The 14,403-nt window shown below is 36.2% G+C and overlaps 1 pseudogene; it reads right to left on the bottom strand.

Annotated features, from left to right (window-relative positions):
• Positions 1–10,026: 10,026 nt before the first annotated feature.
• On the bottom strand, positions 10,027–13,784 carry LOC125097349 (ADP/ATP translocase 2-like; annotated as a pseudogene).
• Between the last annotated feature and the right edge of the window lie 619 nt (positions 13,785–14,403).

A 14,403-nucleotide genomic window follows, 5' to 3' on the forward strand; every position in this document is an offset into this window, starting at 1 on the left:
CTAATAAGGCTTCAGTACGGGGTTAAAAGAAGATTGTTTTTAATTTCACCCTTTGAAACTGAGTCACAATTATGACATTTTCATCTGTCTGTGAAATATAAAGTTGAAAATGTTCAGTCTTTGTCTTCAAAGAGCTTACAATTGAATGTTAGAATCAACAATGTGAATAATTATATTACTGGATAAAATGAAATTAAGTAAGAAATATAGGCATATGAAATCATAAAAGAAAAACTGAATTAACTCCACTAGAGAACATGAAATAATTACTAGCAAGGGTGGTAAGAAGTCTAGCTACTAAAATATATTTACAATATATAGTAGAGTGAAAAGGCTAGTTAGGGAATGGCATGGACACAGGACACAAAATTTGTAAAGAATTACTGTATGTCTCAGTACTTTAAAAAAAACAAACATGTTAGACTCCAAAGCAAAATGCTCAGTATGGCTATCTCTGCATGATGTGGAAAAAAAAATATTCTGACCCTCATTAAAATGGTAAAGAAGCCTTTATTCAAGACTGTTGTAATGGGCAGAAGTGTCAAGAGTATTGCATTTGGAGAGAGATCAAGCTTGACTCTACATACAAAGGAAACAAGGGGGATTTATCACTAGGGAGCAGGTTGGGGGAGAACAGTTGGTGGAAAGTTACTAAGAGGAGACATCAGGGGAGGAGGAATGCTTGCTAAAACTGACCTAATAGGATTCTTGTTGAAGGCAGGCCAGGATGACCAGATATCACAGGTAGGAAGATTTTCTCTACACTGACTTAGAGGATTCTTGATAAAACTGGGCTCTGAAAGGACATGGAAACCTAAGGTCAAGGCTTAGTCAAGAAAAGGGTTCAGAGGAGTCTGAATAAAGTCTGGTCAAAGAGAGTCTTCGTCACTGTCAAGTGCTGGGGTGACAGGAATGGTTGAGTACAAAGGAGCAGAAGGGACTGCTTGGGAGTGATAAAAGTGTTCTGTATCTGGATTGTGAGAGTGCTTACACAATTCTATGTATTTATTAATATTTGTAGAACTGTACATTAAAATGGGCATATTGTCATGTAATTTATATACCTCAATAAAAAATATAAAACCAAAAAATCAAATGTATAAAATGTAGGATAAATAAATGCATGCCCCAAAAGTATCATACCCACATACTGAGGACAGCTTTGCTGCCAAGCAGGAGGATGACCTATTTATAATTCCAGACAGCAGAAATGTATAAGAAAGGCTAAAAGGAAAACAAAGGCAGGTTGTGGCTCAATTATAAAAATGCTGATAATTAAAGTATCACTATCGAGTATAACTAGTGGTTCAATGCACTGTATCATAATTATTGTAGGAGGGGATTTGAACATACAATTGGTAATTGTACTAGATAACCCAAGTCTCTTCGACATCCAAGTTCCTATAATTCTATGATTTAAAAATCTTTCTATCAAAGTAAAGAAAAGGGTATGTGCTGCTGGTTTGTCAAGCCCTCTCCAGTAGGAATCAGAGAGGCAGCCATAGAACATAAACAGAGAACATAGAATAAAAATAAGCTTGGAGCATTCCAAAAGACCTTTCCAGTTCTATTGGTTGAAAAACACTGTAAATTTGGAGGTAAAAAAGGGAAAGCATGAGTCATGGCTCTTAATGTCCTACCTCTTAGGAGGGTGCAAAACCCACTTTTGTATTCAGAGGAGGACGCAAGAGTAACACCCTTCTTTTACCCTAGATATTTTTAGCTCTTGTTTGTCTTCTGTTTTGTATTTTACTGTTTTCTTTTTATGTTATCATGGACAAAGAAGCTAGGTATACATGGTAATTACATCATTCAAATGATTATAGTAACCAAGATAGATTTGACATTTTTATGCTTAATGACTTAACCCATTATCTGAGTAATAAATATTCATAAATGAATGTGGTTATAAATTATGAATTTAAAATATTTACCAGTTGACTGCAAACAAAATAATTTAGCAGACCATTATCAGAAGCTTTACTCTCATGATTCCTAAACACAAAGATGAATTATTGCTTATTATCTAATCTTTGATATTTTTTGTATATTACCAACACTCTTTAATGCAAACAGGGATTGATATAATCTTCCTTCTTAATTACTTTCCATTATTAGAGCATGACACAATTCCTGACAACTAAGCCTTCCTATCTATTTTTCATGTAATCATTGGCATAGTTGGAAATTTTTCTTTCTGAAAATCTATGTTGATTTCCCCTATCTTTTCATTATGGTTCCCTGAATTGTATTCTCTGTATATTTCTCTTTTCAATTTTCAATATTACACGGATGCATAAACACACATGCATTTTAAGGAAAGAACACAGCTAAGTCAATCAGAATGCATGTAATATATCTAGAATAACACAAAGCATAGAAGAAAATATAATTTCATAATGATATTTTGATCTTCACACATTTATGTGTTCATATATATATGAAATATATATATAAGTGCATATATATATATATATATATATATGAAACTATATCATAGTTCATAGAAAGGAAGTATTGTTGTCAAAGGGAACCACAGGAGCTTTTTTATTCTTAAGAAGTTAGAACCTTAGAGGCGCCTGGGTGGCTCAGTGGGTTAAAGCCTCTGCCTTCGGCTCAGGTCATGATCCAGGGTCCTGGGATCGAGCCCCGCATTGGGCTCTCTGCTCCGCAGGGAGCCTGCTTCCTCCCCTCTCTCTCTATGCCTGCCTCTCTGCCTACTTGTGATCCATCTCTCTCTCTCTGTCAAATAAATAAAATCTTAAAAAAAAAAAAAAGAAGTTAGAACCCTAATTCAATCTATACTTCCTCAGAATCATGTTATATCTCCCCATAACTTAGTTGCCTAAAGGAAAACAACAATCATAAATAAGGGGCATGTGTGTTCTTTTGGTATTAAAAACCCAGTGGGGATACAGTAGAAGCTCATTTTTAAACACCTTATTTAATATGGGTCCAACATCACATTATATTCACTATTCTTTTATGTAGATAGATTCCTTACAGATATTGAAGTTCAGAGATTGGATTTAAATCTATGTCATAATCCTTTATAAATAAAAATAAAACTGTATAATTATCAAAACCTATTAGTTAAAACCTAAGAGAGTTTTTAAGTGTTTTTAAATTCAATTTAATTAATGTATACTGTATTATTAGTTTCCGAGGTAGAATTCAGTGATCCCTCAGTTGCATACAACACCCAGTGCTCATTACATCAAATGTCCTCCTTAATGCTTATCACCCAGTTACCCCATTCCCCAACCCATATCCCTTCTAGCAACACCCAATTTGTTCCCTAGAGTTAAGAGTTTCTTATAGTCTGCCTCCCTCTCTGTTTTTGTCTTATTTTATTTTTCCTTCTCTTCCCCTATGTTTGTCTGTTTTGTTACTTAAATTCCACATAAGTGAAATCATATAGTATTTGTCTTTCTATGACTAACTTAACATAATACTCTAGTTCCATCCATGTCATTGTAAATGGCAAGATTTCATTCCTTTTGTGGCTGAGTAATAGTCCATTGTATAGATTTAAATGATTCCATCCAACGGAGCTCCTTTATCAGAAGACTTAACTTGGCTCAGTCAGTTAAGCATCCACCTCTTGATTTCAGTTCAGGCCATGGTACCAGGTTCATGAGATAAAGCCCCACATTGGACTCCCCACTCAGCAGTGATACTGCATCTCTCCCTAACCCTCTGCCCCCTCCTGCCACTTGTGAGCCCTCTCTGTCTCTGAATCTCTCAAATAAATAAATAAATTTTATTAAAAAAAAAAAAGAACACTATCAACCCAAAAAGAGTGACAATGTATAGGTACATTTAGTTAAAGAGCTAGGACTAGATCACAAAATTCTAATTCTTAATCTAATTTTCTTCATTCTTTATTCATCAAGTACTGTCATAAAGATTTTCAGAATAATTATCTAAGTGTACCAGGGATGTTATTATTAAGCTATTTTAACAGGTAAGAAATATGACAATTAGAACAATTGTGATTTTATTGGAGTTGCACAGAAAACCTTACCTCAGAAAATCCTCTGAGACATTCTTTAACTTAAAAAAATTAATATATATACATTATTTTGTGAAGCTTCCTTTTTTTTTTTTAAAGATTTTATTTATTTGACAGAGAGAGAGATCACAAGTAGAGAGAGAAAGGGAGGAAGCAGGCTCCCTGCCTAGCAGAGAGCCTGATGTGGGACTCGATCCCAGGACCCTGAGATCATGACCTGAATTGAAGGCAGAAGCTTAACCCACTGAGCCACCCAGGCAGCCCCATCCTTTTTTTTTTTTTTTTTTAAGATTTTATTTATTTGATAGAGAGAGACACGGCAAGAGAGGGAACACAAGCAGGGGGAGGGGGAGAGAAACTTTTCCCTACCACCTTAGATTTAATTTAGTAACTGGGGGCTTGTGAATTAAACTAATAAAAGACAAATTAACAGAAGAAAAGGCACATACTTTTTATTAATATGTATGTGCATGGGAGTTCACAGAAAAGAAATGACACTCAAAGAAGCAATTAGATTTGGGGGCTTATATACCTTTTTAACGAAGGGAAGGAGGTTTGGGTTTCAAGGGATGATAATATGTGGCAAAGTAACTAAAATGTATATGAAGGAACTAATGGAAGATAGGAGCTACTTTAGTAAGGGCTGCTTACACAAATTGATCTTGGTATCAACTCCTCATCTAAGATGATAAGAGTCCCTTTCTCTCTCTGATACAGGCTTTCCTCAAAGGAACATTTATGCCCAACTTTTGGGCAGAGAAGAGAAGGCAGAAAATTCTTCTTACATCCGTGAATTCTCAATTACATTCAGATCAAAATAAAACTCATGCCAAATGGCATATTAAGGGATTTGGAGGTGCTTCACAGTTATCAGAGACCCAAATCCCTTCCATATATCTGCTCTGAATTTCCACTACAAAGTCATGCCATGGTCCAAGATGGCTGTCAGAGTATCAGTCAGATCTGTTACAGGCTACAGGAAGAAGGGGAGGTGGCAAATGGCACACTCCAGCTAGCTATATCCCTTTAGAAGAAGCAGGACTTGAAATTCCACCCAACAATTTCTATTCATAAATGAAAAAAAAGTTAACCGTGTGGCTATGTACACATAGATAGAAAGGACGTTAGAAAAGCAGTCTTTTACCTGGGTGTTTCCCTACTTTGCATGAATATGAGGATCATTTACTAAAAAGAAAGGAAGATAAGCAGTTCTGCTGCATAATTTCTATTTGCTCTTCCAATCTACTTCACATCATCATCTGCTCTGTTTTTTTTCCACCCCAGGAGGCTAACTAACACAAATTGCCTCATCAGAACACCTTGCCCTCTGTCTGCCAGTTAGAGTTAGCCAATAGGACAAACAAGAAAGCTGAAGGACAGGAGTAGTCAGTGTTATGGATGTTTAGTCTCCATGCTTTGTTCCTGCCAGCCTGCAATTCTTAGGCAGCTACACCCAACTTCTTGAGACCATAGCTTCTACAAGGGAACCTTTTTCTATAGTTAACAGCTGCACTTGGAACTAGAGGTGGAGATAGTTCTTTGATTTGTTAGTCTGGAAGTACTCTACCATTCCTATCTCTGCCCACACATCTATGAATAGATCTGTGGTTTGCTCAGGCTGCCACAACAAGTATCAGAGACTGAATGGTTTGACCAACAGAAATCTATTTCCCTCACAGTTCCAAAGGCTAGAACTGTGAGATCAAGGTGTTGGCAGGATTTCTGTATTCTGATGTCTTTTTCTTTGGTTTGTAGATGGGCATCTTCTCCCTGTATCTTCACATGGTCTTCCCTCTCTACCCATCAATGGCCATATTCCCTCTTCCTATAAGGACACCAGTCATATTGGACAGGGGCCCACTCTTATGACATCATGTTAACTTTATTACCTCTTTAAAGACCCAATTTCTAAATACAGACACATTCTGAGGTACTTGGGGCTTTAAATAGGAATTTCTGGACAGACAGAGGTACATAATAGCAGCCCATAACAAGTCACTTTAATAACATTTCTTCAGTTACTCCCTAAGAGTCCATTTGTCCTTGCTGGGAGGCTCACAATCTCTGTCTTAGTCTCCATAGCACTTATGTCAGTGTTTCTCAAACTTTAATGTACATGCACATTACTTGGATGTCCTTGAAAAAAAGCATTTGGATTCAGTAAGGAGGAGGAGTATTGCTATCCTGCATGCTTCCAAATGATGTCATCAAAATGCACCACATCTTGAGTTGCAGAGCTCTCTCCCTCTCTCAATATTTAAAAAAATTTTAAATTGAAAAATTTTTAGAAAAATTCTTTAAATTTCCCAGTTGCTGGGAATTTTTTTTTCCCCCCAAATTTCCAGTTGCTTGCATGAATAATCATTCTACTCAGCTGGTCCTGTCTCACCTTGGACTTACTGAGGCTAAATGAAGTTCTGTTCTGTTTCTTTTTTTCCTGGGTTCTCACTAAACATCTTGACACAAGGACTCATACATCTTCACTATAGAAGAATGTGGTTTAACTTACTGGAAGTGTGACTTCTGGTTTTCAGTGCAGTTCAATATAACATAGATAATGTTTATTGTAACTTGTTTATAAATGTCTCCCCAGAGTAACATGTTAATGAACTTTCACTTTAATTCCTCAAAGTTGTTTGAGCTAAAATGCATTCTAAGGGGCATTATAAAATAAAGATTAAACATAAAATAAAACATTATAAAATCTTTATAATTAAATTACATTTACATTTCCTGGGTTCTTCTTTTATAATAGTTTCATTAGCACAAAATAAAATTATTTTAATTTGGACTTAGGAATTACTATCAGTCACTCCTCTCAGAGTTAGGCCTTACTGGTTTTCTCAGGAAGGTTTACATTTTTAATCCTAAATAATAATGTGGAAGAGGGATGCTACTGCCAGTGTTACATTATATGCATAATGGCAGGTAACCATTACCTTAAAACTAATAAATATTAACATGCTAATTGGAATAAATGGATGAATAAATAAGGGACTAATTGGTGGATAAGTGAACATGATATATTTACCAAGTATCTAAAATAAAGGTGTAAGAAGTATTGGTGAGACATCTAGTTGCATTGACAAAGGTATTAAGAGTCTACTGGGGAGTTTATATTTGATAGTGTAGGAAATGAGGTCATTAAAGTTTTTGGTTTTAGACTCCATACTTTCTGATGGGGCCTCTTTCCTCAAGTCACATGAGCTTATACTGCAAATATGGACAACAAAAACAGTAGAAATAGAGTAAATCTAGCTTCAGCTAGACCAGCGGGAAGCCTGAACTGGCAGCCCTGTACTTCCTTGAAAGAAGCCCATGACGCATGCTCATGAGAGTCAGCCACAGAACATCTGCCAATCCCCTCCATTATTTGTTACTTAGACTAAGAGAGCAACTGCTGCTACTTGTCACAAGCTTGATACGTTCCAGATCAACATCGTCCCAAATTTGTACTGTCACCATTTTGAAGTGAAGGAAGAGCACCATTACCAAACAAGTCAGAGATGCCTTAGGCTCCCAGTGAATGCAGGTACTTACGATGTAAGAAAAGCCAGAGGGAAAAAAGAGGAAGCAGCAGGGAAGATCACTATTCGAATATACAGTGCCACGTTCTTCACACCAGCCAGAAGTAAGTCACAAATTACATTACCCAAAAGAAATGAGCAAAATCAGCTATTATTAATCAGATTATATTCAGCCATAAAACTTGCCATTAGTCTATATAGGACTATTTCTCAGGGACCTGAAAACTACTGAGAAAAACCTACCCCTGCTAGTTTCCCTGAATATGGTACCAATGGAATGTGGTGAATAGCGTTTTTGTCTGTTCCACAGACATTATTCAAGGAATAAAGTATTGATTTATATAATTGATTTGCTAAAACACTTAGAGTAAACTATAACAGACTTGTATAGTTCTTCAGTGTAAGCTAGATAGATATTGTCATGGTTGTATAAACTAATTTAACAAAGGAATATACATCTAGATTTTAAATCTTTAATGATCTGACTTATCTAAAGTTTAAAATTTAGAAGATCTAGAGGAGTAGATGTGTAGTATTTCTTTCAGTAAAATGTGTTTACTATCTCTTTACGGTGGGCTGAGTATATGGTTTCACATTTGCTGAAAATTTCCCGAATCACTGGTCTTAGGTGAAAAAAGGTATTGCAAAAACAAAGTAGTAGAGTTCTCCAATTGTGGTAACAAAGATCCATCCTGTCAGTTTTGGATTTATCTTATGATGACATTACTTGCATACCACTGTAATTCAGGGCTCACATACTGTGAAAGAAAATATCTTAAATACTGAAGGTGATACAAATATCAATGGGCTATAACTATAGCTTAAAATAAGGCAAAAATTTAATAGACATAATGAACAATTTGAACATCTAAACTCAAAAGTTTATTTCAAAATAGGTTGCATGAAGTCTATAAAATTATTATATACACATTAAGAATTGTACTCACTCCTCTAAGTAGTTTATTTTCAAAGAGAGAAAGTGAGCCTGCTTTTATTTTTTTATTAGTTTTTATTAGTTTTTTTATTAGTTTTTTATTAGTTTTTAATAATTTCAGTAACCCGAAAGGAAGCTATTAATGCAACAAATAATAGATGGTCAGTTGCTCTACAGAATTAAGTTTAAACAGCCTATGAAAAACACTTGAATTCTTGCACATTTCAATAATACAATTAGGAAGAGAAACATCCTTCAATTCACTTTTACAGTAATGTCCTGATACTTGCCCATATGTTCAGTTACTTTTTAAGAACTTAAATATTTCTATGTTCCACTAGAAAGTTCAGAGAGCCCTAGGGTATTTATGAGTGAAAATATTTGAAGTCAGAGCACTGAGGTAGCTTTAAGAAGATGTAAACATTACTTACTAACAATATCTCTTAAGAAATGTAGATCTTTTTATTTACAAACTAATATTGGTTAAGAAAATGGACAATGTCTAATGTGGGACACATGCTCTAAAACAATCCTACTGATGTCCATTTAATTAATTTTGGTATTCAAATGTAAAGCTGATTTCATAACTACTTCTTATCCCTAGCGAATTATGCTCTAAAGGTTAGAACACAAAGCTATTCCTAGTACTTACTGGAAAAGGCACTAAATCATAGTGAAACAGTTATAACAGGTGGTATGCAAGTAATGTATTCATAAAATAAATCCAAAGAAAAATCCGTTTACAAATGAATGTGAAATTATGGAAATCAGTGACATTATGAGAAAGTTAATAAGAAAAATTAAGGCCTTTCTTAAAAAAAGGATTATATTGAAATAAAATAACTGAAATGTCATTAAGAACTCTCCATTTTAAGTGTTTGCCTTCATGGGGTGAGACTGTCTTTAGTTGAACACCAGGCCCTCTCAAAAGAAAATAAGAAGATAAGTATACTCCCAGAGACTAGTTATACAATTTTAATGAATCAGTTACAAAGAATTTTGAAATCTATCCTTTGTTTGAAAAAAAAAAAGGATCAATATTCTTTATGAAAAAAACAAAATTTGTTTCTAAGAGACATTTTTTACTTCAGATATTTTTATTTATTCAAATTTATTTAACAGGAGTGACTGAAATTAAAAAATGTAATTGAGTCTCATCATCATGGAAATGGCTTTAAGAGAAAACTGATCAGATGGGTATTACTGCTTCCCATTTTGAACCAGTAAAGAGTTGCCACTGATAAATAGCCAATAGTCTGTCAAAAATACTCTAGGTATGGGAGCGCCTGGGTGGCTCAGTGGGTTAAGCCTCTACCTTCGGCTCAGGTCATGATCTCAGGGTCCTGGGATTGAGCCCCGCATCGGGCTCTCTGCTCCACAGGGAGCCTGCTTCCCCCTCTCTCTCTGCCTGCCTCTCTGCCTACTTGTGATCTCTCTGTCAAATAAATAAATAAAATCTTCAAAAGAAATACCCTAGGTATGTTATATACTACAAGTCTGTTCACAGGGGAAAAAAATAGGAATTAACTTACCCGAACAAGTTGATTTCATCACAACAGAAGCACACAAGAACCACCCATGCCTCTGGGGACATTGATTGCACCATGCACCCTTGAAAAAAGCTTTGGCTCCTTCATCTCGAGCAGTCTTCCTCCAGCAGTCAAGTGTGCCTGTGTACATGATGTCAGTTCCTTTCTTCTTGGACTGCATCATCATACTGACACAAGCAGTGTCAGATGGATAGGAAGCCAACGCAGCAACTGCTGTGATAGATTGTGCAATCATCCACTGATGAAGACGTGAGTATTCTTGGGATCTGGAGGCATTCCCTTTGCAGTGTTATAGATTCCAAAGCAGGCAACTGGGTAGATGATAATATCTTATATAGACACATTAAAGCCTGGTATAGGCCCTTCATCTTTGTGGATCTTAACCAGGCAGTCACCAAGGCCTCTGAATTTCTGTTCAGCTCCGGCTCTGCCCACACCAGCTGCTAGATGGGTATGGGCAAAATCAAGAGGATACACAAAAACACAAGAATGTGGCCCCAATGGCACCACATAGTGCCAGATTCCCCATAAAGTAGTGCCAAAACTGGGTTCTCTTTTTTTTTTTTTTTTTAATATTTTATTTATTTATTTGACTGATAGAGATCACAAATAGGCAGAGAGGCAGGCCAGAGAGAGAGAGAGAAGAAGGGAAGCAGGCTCCCTGGCAAGCAGAGAGCCCGATGCGGGGCTCGATCCCAGGACCCTGGGATCATGATCTGAGCCGAAGGCAGAGGCTTTAACCCACTGAGCCACCCAGGTGCCCCAAAACTGGGTTCTCTTATCCACACAACCCAGGAAGGGGTTTTACTTGTCCTTGAATGCAAAGTTGAGAGCCTGGGTGGGGAAGTATCTGATTACACACCAGAAGGACAAGACTCCCTGCTCCTTGGGGATATGAAACATACAGTCTATAATGCCCTCCCTACTGCTTATCCATGGTGATTTGTCTCTGGCTTGCTGCACTTGCAGCAGCAGCTTCACCCACTTGATGTGCACTACCATGGTCTTGGAGATGGCCATAGCCGCTCCACCTGCCAGGCAGTCTTATGGCAAATGAAGGATGCAGCACCATCTATCATGTTGAATGGAAAGAGGAGGTGGGAGACTGTGGGGCTGCGGGAAGAACTGGCTGGGACTTTAGGAAGTATATTTTATTTTTTTATTTATTTTTTTAAAAGATTTTTATTTATTTATTTGACAGACAGAGATTACAAGTAGGCAGACAGGTAGGCAGAGAGTGAGAAAGGGAAGCAGGCTCCCTACTGAACAGAGAGCCCAATGCAGGGCTCAATCCAGGACCCTGGGATCATGACCTGAGCTGAAGGCAGAGGTTTTAACCCACTGAGCCACCCAAGTGCCCCTAGGAAGTATATTTTAATATTTAAGGAGTCATTGTCAACTCCTCAAAGCAAGTTAATATGCTTTGTTAGCTTGCAATTTTTATAAAAAGCTTTTAAAAGCATTATTATCAAATAAATATTGACATAAAACAAACTGCACATATTCAAAACTCTAGAAATCTTCTTTAAAATTCTTTTTGATTATCTGTATAGACAGTCATATCTTTTGTTTTACTTCTCTTTTTCTTTTTTTGGTAATATTCTATTTACTTGACAGAGAGAGCACAAACAAGGGGAGCAGCAGGCCGAGGGAGAGGGAGAAACAGATTCTCTGCTGAGCAGGGAGCCTGATGATGAGCTTCAGGCTCCTGAGGGCTCTATCCCAAAACCCTGAGATCATGCCCTGAGCCAAAGGCAGACGCTAACCTGACTGAGCCACGCCGGCCTCCCACCTCTCCTCTTCTTTTAATGTATATGCCTTTTTATTTTCCTTTTTCTTTTTGCCTTATTGCAAATCTTTCTCACTAGCACATCAACATAATGTTGAATATGAGTAGGGAAAGAAGACATCCTTGCCTTATTTCTAATCTTAGGCAGAAAGTAGTCTCATGTCAAATATGATGTGAGCTGTAGGATTTGTTGATGTTCTTTATTGGATTAAGGAAGTGTCCTTAGATACTTAGAAAAAATTCTAGTCTGTAGAATGTTTTTATCAGGAACAGATAACTGGTTTTGCCAAATGCTTTTTCCTTCATCTGTTGATAAAAATTTTTTTTTTCTTATTTAGTTAGTCTGTTAACATGGTAAAATACTTTTTTTTTTTTTTTTTTAGTATTGAGCAAGCCTTGCATTCCTGGGATGAGCCTCACTTGGCTGTGATGTGGGGCTGGGTTTGTTGTTTGGGGTATCCTCAGTGGGTCAAACACTACAAATAACTCTAATATCTTTTGTTTGTCTTTCCACTTAGTTTTGAGTTTCCCTTTGCACTTCTCCCTAGAAAAAGCCCGTGTCTTGCCGTTCTCTCAGGTGTCATCCACTATTAGTTTTACTAGATGCATGTTAGCTTGTTGGTAGGCAGTTGAATGCAGTGTTTGATGCTCTGATAAGCCTCAGTCTTAAGCAGACACTATGAGCCTTGATCCCATCCATGTGCCCTTTGTAAGTAGATTGTCTCTTCTCCAGATGCAAACCTAGGGCTAGCGCAGTCCCTAGAGCTCCTTCTCCAAGTAAGAATTTTTATTTTTTTTTAATTCCTTGCTTCCCTCCTTAACTGTGGTGCTTTTCCACTAGTACCATTAGTTTACAGTTTTGAGGCCCTAATTCATACCTACAGATTAAGGATTTTGTTCCTTCGATGAGATGGGGGGCACGTTTGAGATTGGAATGGGTGGCAGTCAACAATTCCTACCTTGAGATGCAATGAATTTCCCCCTCTGTACCTGGTCTACAAATTGGCTATCTTCTTACCTGCAAAATCCCCTGCATGAAAAAAAAAAAAAAAAGAAAGAAAAAAAAATCTTTTATTTCATGAAGGAGATAGAGGGATGGGTCTGGGTGGAGTTTTGGTAGTGGTTATCATTCTGCAACCCCAGAAAGAACCATAAAGGAGGTTTTCTTGTTTTTTTTTTTGTTTTTTGTTTTTTGCATTATTCAGATTTCTTCCTGACATTCCCTGAGTACCTCATGGTGTTCCTAGAGAAAACACTCTGCAGAAGGGACACAGCTATCCTATGTCTGTGGCCCTCAAGGACTTTATAATCTCACACTTAACCTACTCAGGCTTTTGCAACTAATTAAAAATGTCTACCTTAATATTTTCACTGACTTATATGGCATTTGGTGGCATCTAATCCAGGTAAACAAATGGCTGTGTCCTGTTTCTCCCTGCCTGAACTTCTTTTTCTCCAGATATTGGGTGAGTATTTCCTTCTCACTCTAGTTCTCTCTTGAGTTCAAAAAAAAATCTCATTTGCAGTCTGTTCACTTTTTTCTCTTGTTCTAAGGGTGATAATGCTATGCTAGGTCTCTGTATGTCTGAGCTAAACCCAGAAATCTGTGTAATGAAATTTGATTACTAAATTTACAAATGATGTTTTTCTGAGATATCTAATTTACTCTCTATATTCATATACTGTCCAAAGAGTTTGAAGTAATAGAGAATAAAATTTTTGTTTTTTTTTTTTTTTTATATTATATTCCTAGACCTTAGAGAAGTGGCTAGGAAAATCCAACAAACATTTACTGAATAAATGTCTTATGAATAAATTAAGATAAATATATCTTGATTTTGTTATTTAGAAAGTTATTTCTCACTTGCCTACATATCAAATTTACCTAAATAGGCAAATATATTGTACTATTGTTGGCAGTATATTGTTATTCCCTAACATACCATGATCAATTACCTTCCTTTTCCATTTTGAAAAAGCACCCGTAAGTTAAATGCAATAGTGGATAAATGTAAAATTATGTAATTTTCTTAACTATAACACTTGAGTTACATATTTAACCTAATTTAATTTAAATAAATTGCATTAGCAAGCAACAGAAAATACCACAGCATTATTTTTCTACTTGGTATCCTGATCTTATTTTTGGATCTGGAGTCTTATGGAGATGGTTTGAGTACATACATACTCCATACACAATTTGTAATCTGACCATCTTGCTAAAGTGCACAAATTTGGAAATTAACAGAAATTTGATAAGCCAGGAGAATAGTCCTTAACTATCCCTCTGTAGTTGAAAGTTAAATAGAAATAATCCTTCTCCAGCTCACATGAATGCTTCCTTCAGATTTACTCCTGTTATTGAAAGTAAGCTCAATTGCATTACATAATTCTGAGGTGAATATACAAAAATAGTAAAAAATAACTGGTTTGTCCAGTAAAGGTGACTAATAATAAAGTAAGATGTAAAGTTTAATATCACATTAAAACTTTTGAAGAATTGCATTAGACCAATTATCAAATTACCTCTATTATATTTTCTATTATGTATAGTGTCTATGCCCTAGAAAAATTCAAGAAATGCACAA

Source organism: Lutra lutra, chromosome 4 (genome assembly GCF_902655055.1).
Source record: "Lutra lutra chromosome 4, mLutLut1.2, whole genome shotgun sequence".
Taxonomy (NCBI): Eukaryota; Metazoa; Chordata; class Mammalia; order Carnivora; family Mustelidae; genus Lutra; species Lutra lutra.